At 47.3% G+C, this 12,500-nt stretch overlaps 1 protein-coding gene across 2 annotated transcripts in view; it reads left to right on the top strand.

Annotated features, from left to right (window-relative positions):
• The window catches only part of LOC143292999 (uncharacterized), an 86,525-nt gene that overhangs the window by 72,756 nt on the left and 1,269 nt on the right, over positions 1 to 12,500 (top strand). The window lies entirely within an intron of this gene.

Genomic DNA, 12,500 nt, shown 5'->3' with positions numbered 1-12,500 from the left:
GTGTTCAAGCCTACTCTCTGGTGATGGCATAACTGGCGCCTTGGTGTCTTTTGTGGAGGAATGTGTGTGTGTGTGTGTGTGTGTGTGTGTGTGTGTGTGTCGGATGGGGGAACTGGCTTTTATCAGGGTCTCCTACAAGCCAAGGTACCAATTGATTTAAAGTGAAACCGATCCAGTAAAGAACTGCAGGAGACGTTCATCTACAGAACAAACATAGGAACTTCATGTCCATACATCACTGACGTTCCTCTGGTGCTGCAGACACCGCCTGGCAGTCAGGGGAGTTATCTGCCCCCCCATCATCACCATCATTACATTACCCACTCACCCTCCCCCCTCTCCAAGCTACTGCCCTGCCCACAGCTCAGATAGATCTTTCTGCAGGGCGATTTATGCCCGCTGGTCTTTTCTAATCCGCTTCAGTGAAAAGTCCCACAGACAATGAAACTGTGGGTGGAGAGAAGGGGGAGGGGGGGGGGGGGGTGATCTGCATGACAACGCACGAGCTGCCAGAGCACGTGATCACCATGATGATGGACACTGGGGGGTGGGGGTCGTCACAATGATGTGAAGTCTTGAGTTCATTTCGTTTTGTTTTCCCAGTCCTCATGTAAACTCTCTGCTACGAATTACCCGCCTTGGACAATGTATACGAGTTAGTGCTGATGTCAGTGTTTCAATCCTCGCTATCTCAGAGAATTACCCGCCTTGGACAATATATACCACTTAGTGCTGATGTTGGTGTTTCAATCCTGGCTATCTTAGAGAATTACCCTTGGACAATATATACCACTTAGTGCTGATGTTGGTGTTTCAATCCTGGCTATCTTAGAGAATTACCCTTGGACAATATATACCACTTAGTGCTGATGTTGGTGTTTCAATCCTGGCTATCTTAGAGAATTACCCTTGGACAATATATACCACTTAGTGCTGATGTTGGTGTTTCAATCCTGGCTATCTCAGAGAATTACCTTTGGAGAATATATACCACTTAGTGCTGATGTCAGTGTTTCAATCCTCGCTATCTCAGGACCAAAGAGTTGAGCGACCTGAAATGACAGCTCCCAGCCTGTCAAAACATCCAGGATGATTCAGTCTTTTCATTTTTGGAGGAAGTCAATAATGTTTTCCGTTCCATTATCTCAAAATTCAATTCGTACTCTCTATAGTTGTTTGTTAGGCACTTCAAAATTTGTCCTCTGGAACTTATACAAATATACTGAAATCACAACAATAATGCAGAGAGAAAAAGTAAGAAAGTTTGCAGACACGATACTGTCAGAACTGGTTCTCCAGACATGGGTGCAGCTAGACTCTGGTTAGTCTGATGGTCTCTTTCAGCCTGGTTTCAGACGCACTAAAGGATACTCAGTCAGGTATTTTATGATCGATCAAAGTCAGCAGTGTATGGCTCTCTCTGACCGTGATAAAAACATGGGTGTATGTAGTGAGGAGCGGGTGCCGAAAACTTTGGCCGTAGCCATGACTCCTAGAACGAAATGGTGGAGGGTGGTATGGATGACGTCACACTGCTGTGTCAACAGTCAGGCAGGGAGTCATTTGCCGGGAGGGATGGAAAAACACTGACAGCACAGCATCACTCAGCTTTCCATGTCGTTGTGTGGCCGCTGTTCGCAGCCCTGTGGGCTGACTGTGTCAGTTTCAGACCCGCTCCCCTCACCACCCCTCCCGTCCCCCATCATCACCATTACTGACTGACGGGACAGGAACACTCGCTCCTCGTGACTGGTGAAGGCAACACGCACGTCACGTGATCTGCACACACAAGTCATGTAATCTGCACACTGAAGTCACATGAACTGCTCGCAAACAGCACCCTTCCTTTGATTGCCATCGGGTTGACGTTCGTGACTTCACAACTTTATGAAAGTTTATCAAATATTACTTTGGTTCCCTGTGTGTGTGTGTGTGTGTGTGTGTGTGTGTGTGTGTGTGTGTGTGTGAGAGAGAGAGAGAGAGAGAGAGAGAGAGAGAGAGAGAGAGAGCAATAATCGGAGGGGTGGGAAGAGAGGGGGGATGAAGAGGAGGAATGGAGGAGGAGGAGGAAGGGGAGAATCTGGTGTTACTTTGTTTGGATTTCAGAGTGAAGGCTGGCCGTGAAATAGCAGCATTAATTAATCTGGTTTCATTTTACCTCCCAGACTTCCTTCTCCATCCTCGTTCTAAAGTCTGCCAGGCTTGTAACATGGAACACAACCTGAACATAACTGGAGGAAGGCGCAGCTACTGGATGGGGTGAAGCTAGAAGAGACGACGTTGTTATTTTCAAATGTTCACACAGTATAGGATTTTTTAAAACTCTTTTTTTTTTAAACCTTCACCACACCATCTAACTACACATCCCACGCAAACCAAGATGTAAACTGATTTAAAACGATCCAGAGAACCACACATCACCGATAGCTAACTGGTCCTACAGACAGTGTCTGGCAGCTGGAGGAGTTATCTGGCCACCATCTTCACCATCATTACATTCCCTACTCCCCCTCGCCCCCTCCCGTACACAGCCCAGAGGGATCTTTCTGCAGGACGATATATTCCCGCTGGTCTTTTCTAATCCGCTTCAGTGAAAAGTCCTACAGACAATAAAACTGTGGGTGGTGGCAGGGAGAGAGGGTGCGGACGTGGTAGGGTGTGGGGCGTGGGGGGTGGGGTGGGGTGTGATCTGCATGATAATGCACAAGATGCTAGACCACGTGATCACCATGACACAGGGGGTGGGGTTTATCACAATGATGCACGAACAGTCTTCGGTTCATTTCATAGCATTTTGCCAGCCCCTCTTCAGAATCACTGATCCTAAATCACTTGCCTGAGGAAATACACCTCACTTTATGTTTCTGCCAGTCCTCTCAGTCCTCACTACCTCAGGTCCAAAGAGTTGAGTGACCTTAACTCACTTAGTTCCCAGTCTGGAACATTCAGTCTTTTCGTTTTGCAGGAAATCCATCATATTTTGTGTGTGTCCAGTTTGTTGGATTGACATTTCACATGTCGTTTATGAGACACTGAGGATTTGACTTCCTTCAGTTTTACGCATATGCGGAAAGCATCACGAAAAATGCGGAGAGAGAGAGAGAGAGAGTGAGAGAGAGAGAGAGAGAGAGAGAGAGAGAGAGAGAGAGAGACAGAGACAGAGACAGAGACAGAGGCGGAGACACAGAGACACAGAGAGGGACACACACACACACACACACACAGAGGTATGACAGACAAATAAATCAAAATTGAATCTCCAGACATCGGTATAACTAGTCACTGCTTAGTCTGACGCCTCCCCCCCCCTTTTTTTTAGCTTGGTTTCAGACACACTAAAGGACAGCCAGTTAGGTTTCTTGTGATCGATCTAAGTCAGCAGTGTATGTATCTGTCTGATTCTGATAAAAACAGGGGGGAGGTGCGGGGTGTGTGTGTGTGAGGGTGGGGGCTGCAGAGGGCTAATAAAACTTTGGGCATTTCCATGACTCTTTCACTCGATGAGGGTACTGGGGTGGAGGGGTGTGTGGATGACGTCATGCTGCTGTATCGACACCCATGAGAGGAGTGGCATGCAGGAAGGGAAGGCAAACATCTGGCAGCACAGCATCACTCACCTCCCCCTGTCATGGAGTGCCCGCTGCTCACTGCTCTGTGGGATGACTGTGTCAGCTTCAGCACCCCTCTGCCCGCACCTCGTCACCACCACTGACTGAGGGGACAGCCACTCTCTCTCTCTTCACCACTCGTGGCGGGGGCACGCACGTCACACAAACCATGTGATCTGAACACACAGGTCACGTGATATGTGGCACACACACACACACACACACACACACACACACACACCATGTGATCTGAACACACAAGTCACGTGATATGTTGCATACAAACCATGTGATCTGAACACACAGGTCACGTGATATGTGCACACAAACCATGTGATCTGAACACACAGGTCACATGATCTGCTGGCAGACAGCACCCTTCCCTTGTCTGCCTTCTGGCTGACGTTCGTGACTTCACAACTTTTGAAACGTTTCTGAAATATTACTTTGGTTCCCTGTGGCAAAGAGAGGTGTGTGTGTGTGTGTGTGTGTGTGTGTGTGTGTGTGTGTGTGTGTGTGGTGTATGTGTGTGTGTGTGTGGGGGGGGGGATTGGAGGTGGGGGGGGGGAGGGCGAGGAGGAGGGAGGGAGAAATGAAGAGGAGGGACGGTAGGGAGAAAGGGATGGAGGGGGTGAAGTTACTTTGTTTGATTTTCTGAATGAAGGCTGGCTGTGAAATAGGAGCAATATTCACAAGTTCTGGTTTCATTTTTTTTTACCACCCCTTTCACCCTTTTCCAACCCAACTCTAAAGTTTGCCTGGCCCGTAATAAGGATAACAGCCTGAAAATAACTGGTGGAAAATGGGTCACCACGGTGGGTGTATTGAGAACAGGGAAGTTATTTTCAAAGTTTCATAAAATATAGGGTTTCCTTTATTAATTTTTTAAATATATTTATTTATTTTTTAAAACCTTATCCACACCACGTAAATGCAGATCTCACGATACTAATCCAGAAGAACTACATATTGACATTCTACCCGTTCCGTTCCATACTGTCCCGATCCTTGTGATACAAGTGTTTCCTACTCACTGCCCCCCCCCCCCTCTCCCTCCCATTCCCCATGTACGCGCCGTCCGAGCAGGAAAAAACACAACAGCTTGGGTGTCATGTCAGAATCGTCCCCACGTCAGATGTGGACCCCAGCCCTTTTTATTTATCAGAGATATGAACCAGTATCGTGTTTAAGCAAACACGGATGTTGCGATCGCGTGTTTTGTTGAATCTTTCAAATGCCACCACCCTCTGGCATAAGGAGGCTGAAACTGCAGCGTGCATTGTGCATGAAAGGGAAAACAACAGCACTTCACGATATTACCGTCCTTTACACTTCAAGGTTCCAAATCCACAGTTATGTTGATATCTTTTTTACGACGGGCATTATCTGTACACTCCGAAACGAGAGCAGAGAATATGCATGATCTGTCCAATGCTGAAAGGTCCAGAAAATCATCGTTATATCAACGCCCAAGTCCGCCTCCCAGAGTCAGCTGCGCCTCGTGTGATATGTATTAATGTCACTAATTAGAAACTAAAGTGACACACAAAGTTTTAGTGTTGTTGCAATAATTACGAAAAAAAACCCCACACATCAAAATACGTAAAAGGGATTTGGTGCAGATGGCACTGTGGCTGGTGCAGCACGGTTCAGACAAAGATTCCGTGGGGAGAGCGGCCCGAATGTAACACACAGAAATCTGTTTTGACAGCACAGCACGACACTATACAATACAATCCAATACAATCCGATATGACACGACACAAAACAGTACGATACAATACAATATAATACAATACAACACAATACATAATGATAAGATACTCTATACGATACGACACGACACAATACAATATGATATAATACAATACTACAAATACAATACAATATCACAGTACATCGAACAATATCGCACAATACAGTACAATACAAAACAGAACAATGCAGTACAATGCAGTACTATACAAAACACAACAATACCACACAATACAACAAAATAAAATGTCGCACAATACAGTACCATACAATAGAGAACAATACTGGACAACACGAAGCCAAAACCTTAACAACATCACCAACAACAGAAACGCCGTGATGGTGCAGAGCTCAAGTGACCAGCACCGCCAGTTTCAATCCCTGAAGCGGACACTGGGGATGAGGGACAACATGGGTTCCTGTGCTTCCTGTGGAACTGGAAAATAACGACAAAACAATTCAATGCAAAGTTCAGCAAGGCATGAAAACTGGGAAAGAAACAACAACAAACAAGCAGACACACACACACACACACACACACACACACACACACACTCACAAACGCGCGCGCGCGTTCTCACGCGCACGTCATCCAACTGGATTTCCTGGCAAACTAATGTTAAAAGAAGAACTGCAGTCAATGTTGGCGAAATATGTCCACGACTGTTTCTCTTTGTAACACAGATATATATGCCAATGTTTCTCTTTGTAACAACTATATGGACGCCAGTATGATAAGGACAAGCGGATTTCGTGATATCATGCACAACGAACTGAACACGCACACACACACACACACACACACACACACACACACACACACACACACACACACACACACACACACACACACACACACACACACACACACAGGGGATGAAACTTTATATTCCCTCCTCTGTGTGTGTGTGTGTTTCTGTGCGTCTGTTTGTGTCTGTGTATCTGTGTGTGTCTGTCTGGGTCTTTGTGTGTGTCTGTGTCTGTGCGTCTTTGTGTGTGTCTTTGTGTCTGTGTGTGTCTGTGTCTGAAACAACGAAATTAAATGAATCAAAGCATTCCTTTTTTTCCCTGTATCTGAAAACGAGCTGTATGTCAAAAACATTAATCAACCTGTGGACAAAGCGTATTTCATAAATACAAATTGTTTATACTCGAAAACCAAAGTTTCCTAGCAAACTTGTAGTGTTGTTCAGGCACCACCAAGTTTCTCTGCGGACGGCAGGTGTACGAAGGAAACTGATGCTCTTTCTCTACAACTCTCTGACGGTATGAAGTGAGGGTTCAACAGCAGCACTTCACCTTGGACACACCAAACTGTCCTGGACATCAGACAAAAAGCCAGGACACCACCCTTCTTCAGACAGCCAGGACATCACCCTTCTTCAGACAGCCAGGAATCACCCTTCTTCAGACAACCAGGACATCAGCCATCTTCAGACAGCCAGGACATCACCCTTCTTCAGGGAACCAGGACATCCCCCTTTTCAGACAGCCAGGAAGTCACCCTTCTTCAGACAGCCAGGACACCACCCTTCTTCAGACCGCCAGGACATCACCCCTCTTCAGACAACCAGAACGCCACCCCTCTTCAGACAGCCAGGACACCACTCTCTTCAGACAGCCAGGACATCACCTTTCTTCAGACAGCCAGGACACCACCCTTCTTCAGACAGCCAGAACGCCACCCCTCTTCAGACAGCCAGGACACCACTCTCTTCAGACAGCCAGGACATCACCCTTCTTAGACAACCTGGACATCACCCTTCTTCAGACAGCCAGGACACCACCCCTCTTCAGACAACCAGGACATCACCTTTCTTCAGACAGCCAGGACATCACCCTTCTTAGACAACCTGGACATCACCCTTCTTCAGACAGCCAGGACACCACCCTTCTTCAGACAGCCAGGACACCACCCTTCTTCAGACAGCCAGGACACCACCCCTCTTCAGACAGCCAGGACACCACCCCTCTTCAGACCGCTAGGACACCACCCCTCTTCAGACAGCCAGGACATCACCCTTTTCAGACAGCCAGGACATCACCCTTTTCAGACAGCCAGGACATCACCCTTCTTCAGACAGCCAGGACATCACCCTTCTTCAGACAGCCAGGACATCAGCCATCTTCAGACAACCAGGACATCAGCCATCTTCAGGGAACCAGGACACCCCCCTTTTCAGACAGCCAGGAAGTCACCCTTCTACAGACAGCCAGGACACCACCCCTCTTCAGACAGCCAGGACACCACCCCTCTTCAGACAGCCAGGACACCACCCCTCTTCAGACAGCCAGGACACCACCCCTCTTCAGACAGCCAGGACATCACCTCTCTTCAGACAGCCAGGACACCACTCTCTTCAGACAGCCAGGACACCACCCTTCTTCGGACAGCCAGGGCATCACCTTCTTCAGACAACCAGGACATCACCCTCCTTAAGACAACTAGGACTTCAACCCTCTTCAGATAACCAGGATTTCACCCTTCTTCAGACAACTTCTTCAGACAACCAGGACACCAGCCCTCTTCAGACAACCAGGACATCACCCTCCTTAAGACAACTAGGACTTCAACCCTCTTCAGATAACCAGGATTTCACCCTTCTTCAGACAACTTCTTCAGACAACCAGGACACCAGCCCTCTTCAACAGCCAGGCCTTCCCTTTGTGACGCCAGATCGATCTCACACACTGAGTGACACCCTGGACTATACCCCCTCCAACAACGGAAACCTCCACAGCACCAAGACCTCAGCACTGAACAACTTGACCTTAAGGGGCAAAAGCCAATAGGTCGTTCGACTCATCTCTCCTCGCAGTGCAAACAACTCTCTCATTTTTCTCCCCACCCTCTCTGCATCTCCTCCTCCACCTTATCATGCCCTCTCCCACCCTCTCCCCCTCCTCGTCTTCCAGGCTGAAGGGCAGTGTGAGGACAGGCAGTAAACAGGGAAGGAGGACATGGGAGGGCGGGTGCGCATGTGTGGGGAGGGGGGTGGGGAAAGGGCGGTGAGGGAGGGGGATGGGACGATGTATAATCAGGCGATGACTCCTTATGCCGTCCCCAGGCCACACACACACACACACACACACACACAGGGTCACGCCGTCAGCTCCTGTCCGGGCTGTGTGTGCATTCTTCATGAAACACTGTCATTTAACTAAAGCATCTTTAAAAGCTAAAAGCAAAGCGTCCTTTTTACTTTTGTGTTCTTTGTGCTGAATCCGTTGTTTGTTTTGAGTTTTCATGCTGTACTTGATGCTGTCTTCATGACAATCTAAATAGTTGCTGTCAAGAACAGGAAATTTATCACACACACACACACACACACACACACACACACACACACACACACACACACACACACACACACACACACACACACTTGTGTTATTATAACAAAGTTCAGCAAAGATGTTAAATGCATATGTGGAGAATCTATTTCTAGCAAACACTCATTGGATGTCAGAGTCTGAAATCGTTTTTACTAGACTTCTCGGAAAATTCTTGGGAACATACTTTTGACAATTTCAAGATGTTATCGGCTATTGCAGAATGTTTGCTGCATAGTCCAATAGGACATTCATTATAGTTGTTTGATGTTAGCGTTACCTTCTATATGCCTATGTCTCACTTTTAGTGTTTTATTTTTTCCAATGCTCTGTATCTTTCCCCGCCACACACACACACACACACACACACACACACACACACACACACACACACACGCACACATGCGCGCACACCATTCTTCACCCTCTGCCCAATTGTGTTCCCACCACCACGCCCCGTCCACCACCCCCCACACCCATTTTGTTTCTTCTTTTTTCCCGTCTTATGTCACTTAAAGTGGAAGACGTTAAACTGAAGACCACTACTACTACTCTATTGGAGAAAAACTGCTGGAATCATGTCATATATGAATGTAAACAGTTAAGATATATCTACCACTTTCATTCACAAAATCTGCAGTTCCATCTGTTTCCATTAGAAACGTTTTATATGACAATGAACTCGTGCTTGAAATAGTTCAGAGTTTCATTAGGAGCCCCATCGGCTCTTTGTTGTAATTTCACTGGTTGAATAGTTTGAGTTTGTTCGTTTCGTTTTGCATTTTTTTCTTTTTCCCCTTTCTTTTTTAAATTGAGAGAGGAATAGTGGAAGTAGTGATGATTGAAGGCATGAGTGGGGTGGGGAAGGTAATAGATTTTCGTCTAAAATCACAATTGTGGATGGACGTTAAACAAAAGAACGGTCGAACACATTTGTGCAGAAAAACGTCATTCCATTGACACAAAGCAAACTACGTAAAAGAAGACCGAATGGGATCACAGGATATACCAAATGCAATTCTCTTCCAAGTTTGACAGATTTGATCGAGTTAATTCTACATTTCCTCCAACATTGATAACCCTGAGCAGTATTCTAATAAAACATCAATGAATTTCAGATTACAGCTTTGCTCCGACATTATGGAATAAAACCCTTCTATTGGCGTTCTATAACGAATCTGTTAACTTCCTCCTGTGCTTATCAGAAGACTGATATTAAGAACAATGAATGCTGAAAGGTCATTGGATGATTCATGTCACATGGGGTAGGGTGACCTTGCCCTTGTCAAGAGTTCGCTGTGACAGTGTTGCAGGTAACAGAGGACTGAAAATTTATCTGCCAGTGTCTCAGTGATATATTGTGATTTTTGTTTTACTCAGCTAGTGTGTGAACAGAAAGGACACAACGAATGTCTGAATGAATAGATGAATGAATGACTGAAGGCTGCAGATCACGTCATGCAGATTCCAGGCTTCCAGTCCACAGACATCGTATAGGCTATAGTATTACTTTCGTGTGCAAATCATTAGTTTCTCCCATGTCGATTTCTATGCACAATTTTGCTAGGCACAAACAAACGTCTTGTTGCCTTGGGTTCTTTTACATTCACCCAGTGCATTCTGAGCACGGGACATCGCTTTATAGTCTCACCCGAATCACTGACAGCTCAAGAGCATGTGGAGGGGGGTGATAAAATTCCGGTCAGTACGATAAAAATGATGGGACTTGAACACATGGACTCTCGTTTCTGTGTGGGGCACATCACCACTAGCCCACCGCTCCACACTTGTGTCACGTGCCCACCATGTATTGTATTTCTCTTTAGTGTCACAACAGATTTCTCTGTGTGAAATTCGGGCTGCTCTCCCCAGGGAGAGCTCGTCGCTACACTGAGAGCGCCACCTATTTTTTTGTATTTTTTCCTGCCTGCAGTTTTTCTGCGTTTTCCTATCGAAGTGGGATTTTCTACAGAATTTTGCCAGGAACAACCCTTTTTGTTGCCGTGGGTTCTTTTACGTGCACTAAGTGCATGCTAACACACGGGACCTCGGTTTATCGTCTCATCCGAATGACTAGCGTCCAGACCATCACTCAAGGTCTAGTGGAGGAGGAGAAAATACTGGCGACTCTGTCGTGATTCGAACCAGTGCGCTCAGATTCTCTCGCTTCCTAGGCGGACGCGATACCACTAGGCCATCATACCACTGTCCAGGGTGTCTGTCGGGTAGACAGGGCAATGACCAATAAAGGGTAATGGATTGATTTTGATCTGATAAGTAGGAACTCACCTTGAAATGTCTCCGGTATGTTTGAGGTGCGCGCGCGCCCGTGTGTATATGTGTGTATGTTTGTGCCTGTGAGTCCAGTGCAGCAGTTTCCCCTGTTCACAGCTCATCACTGGCCTTTCCATTCTGTCTCTCGCGTTCCCACCCACCCAACTCTCTCTCCTTCTCTATCCACCCGACCCACCCCGACCCCCTCTCTCCTCCACCCACCACCACCCACTCCAACCGCTCTCCTTCTCTATCCACCCGACCCACCCCAACCCCCTCTGTCCTCCACCTACCACCACCCACCCCATCCGCTCTCCTCTTCCCCACCCAGCCAACTCTCTCTCCTTCTCTATCCACCCGACCCACCCCAAACCCCTCTCTCCTCCACCCAGCCAACTCTCTCTCCTTCTCTATCCACCCGACCCACCCCAAACCCCTCTCTCCTCCACCCACCCCAACCCTCTCTCCTTCTCCACCCACCCCACCCAACCCCACCCTCGCTCTTCTTCCAAGCCCGGCCCAACCCACCCCAACACCATATCTTCCTCGCCATCCACCCCAAACCGTCCCACCCCTCTCTCCTCCACTCCGCACGCTAACCATCTCTCTTTTTCTCCACACACAACACCCCCTCTCTTCTTTATCCACCCACCCACATAAACCCCATCTCTCCTTCTCCACCCAGCTCCTCACAATACCCCCCTACCCACCACAGACAGTTGTCAGGCACTGCACAAGTCCTCACCTCTCAAAGCTGAGAGCCAGCAATGGTGTCCGGCACCAAAACCTCACAGGAAAGGAGAGATTTCAGCCACAGTCTCCGCCCAAGAGAACCTGAGATGGAATGTAGGTTTACATACTGGATGTTTTACTGCATGGCTGTGATAAGCAGCATGCCGTCTTGATTGATACACATCCGTTGTGACTGCTATCGATCTGTGCTGAACTCCAACAAATCTTCTTACTACATTTTCTTGCTGTCTCTGTCTCTGTGCTCTTTCTGTCTTTGTTTTTGCGCGCGCGCGCGCGCGCGTGTGTATGTGTGTGTGTGTGTGTGTGTGTGTGTGTGTGTGTGTGTGTGTGTGTGTGTGTGTGTGTGTGTGTGTGTGTGTGTGTGTGTGTGTGTGTGTGTGTGTGTGTGTGTGTGTGTGTGTGAGTGTGTGTGTGTGAGTGTGTGTGTGTGTGTGTGTGTGTGTGTGTGTGTGTGTGTGTGTGTGTCTATGTCTGTGTCTGGGTATCTGTGTGTTTATGTAATGCTTGAGATATCTGTCCTTACCTTCAAATGTTTTACAACTCTTTTTGAACGTCCCGTCCCCTCTCTTTCCAATCTCCTCTTCACCTTCGTCTCCCTGTCTTTCCCTCTCTGTCTGCTGCTCCTTTATTTGTTTCTTTCTCAGTCTGTCTTTAACAGTTTCATTCCTTTCACTGTCTGTCTGTTTCTCTCTTCCCTTTTGGCGTCTCTTCTCTATCTACGAGAGGACTAATCTTCTTTCCAAGTCAAACAATTGATCGGAAACCATAGTTATGAAA

The sequence above is a fragment of the Babylonia areolata genome, chromosome 18 (assembly GCF_041734735.1).
Source record: "Babylonia areolata isolate BAREFJ2019XMU chromosome 18, ASM4173473v1, whole genome shotgun sequence".
NCBI classification, from domain to species: Eukaryota; Metazoa; Mollusca; class Gastropoda; order Neogastropoda; family Buccinidae; genus Babylonia; species Babylonia areolata.
Note: the sequence above shows the minus strand (reverse complement) of the source record. Positions and strands in the feature narration are given on the sequence as shown.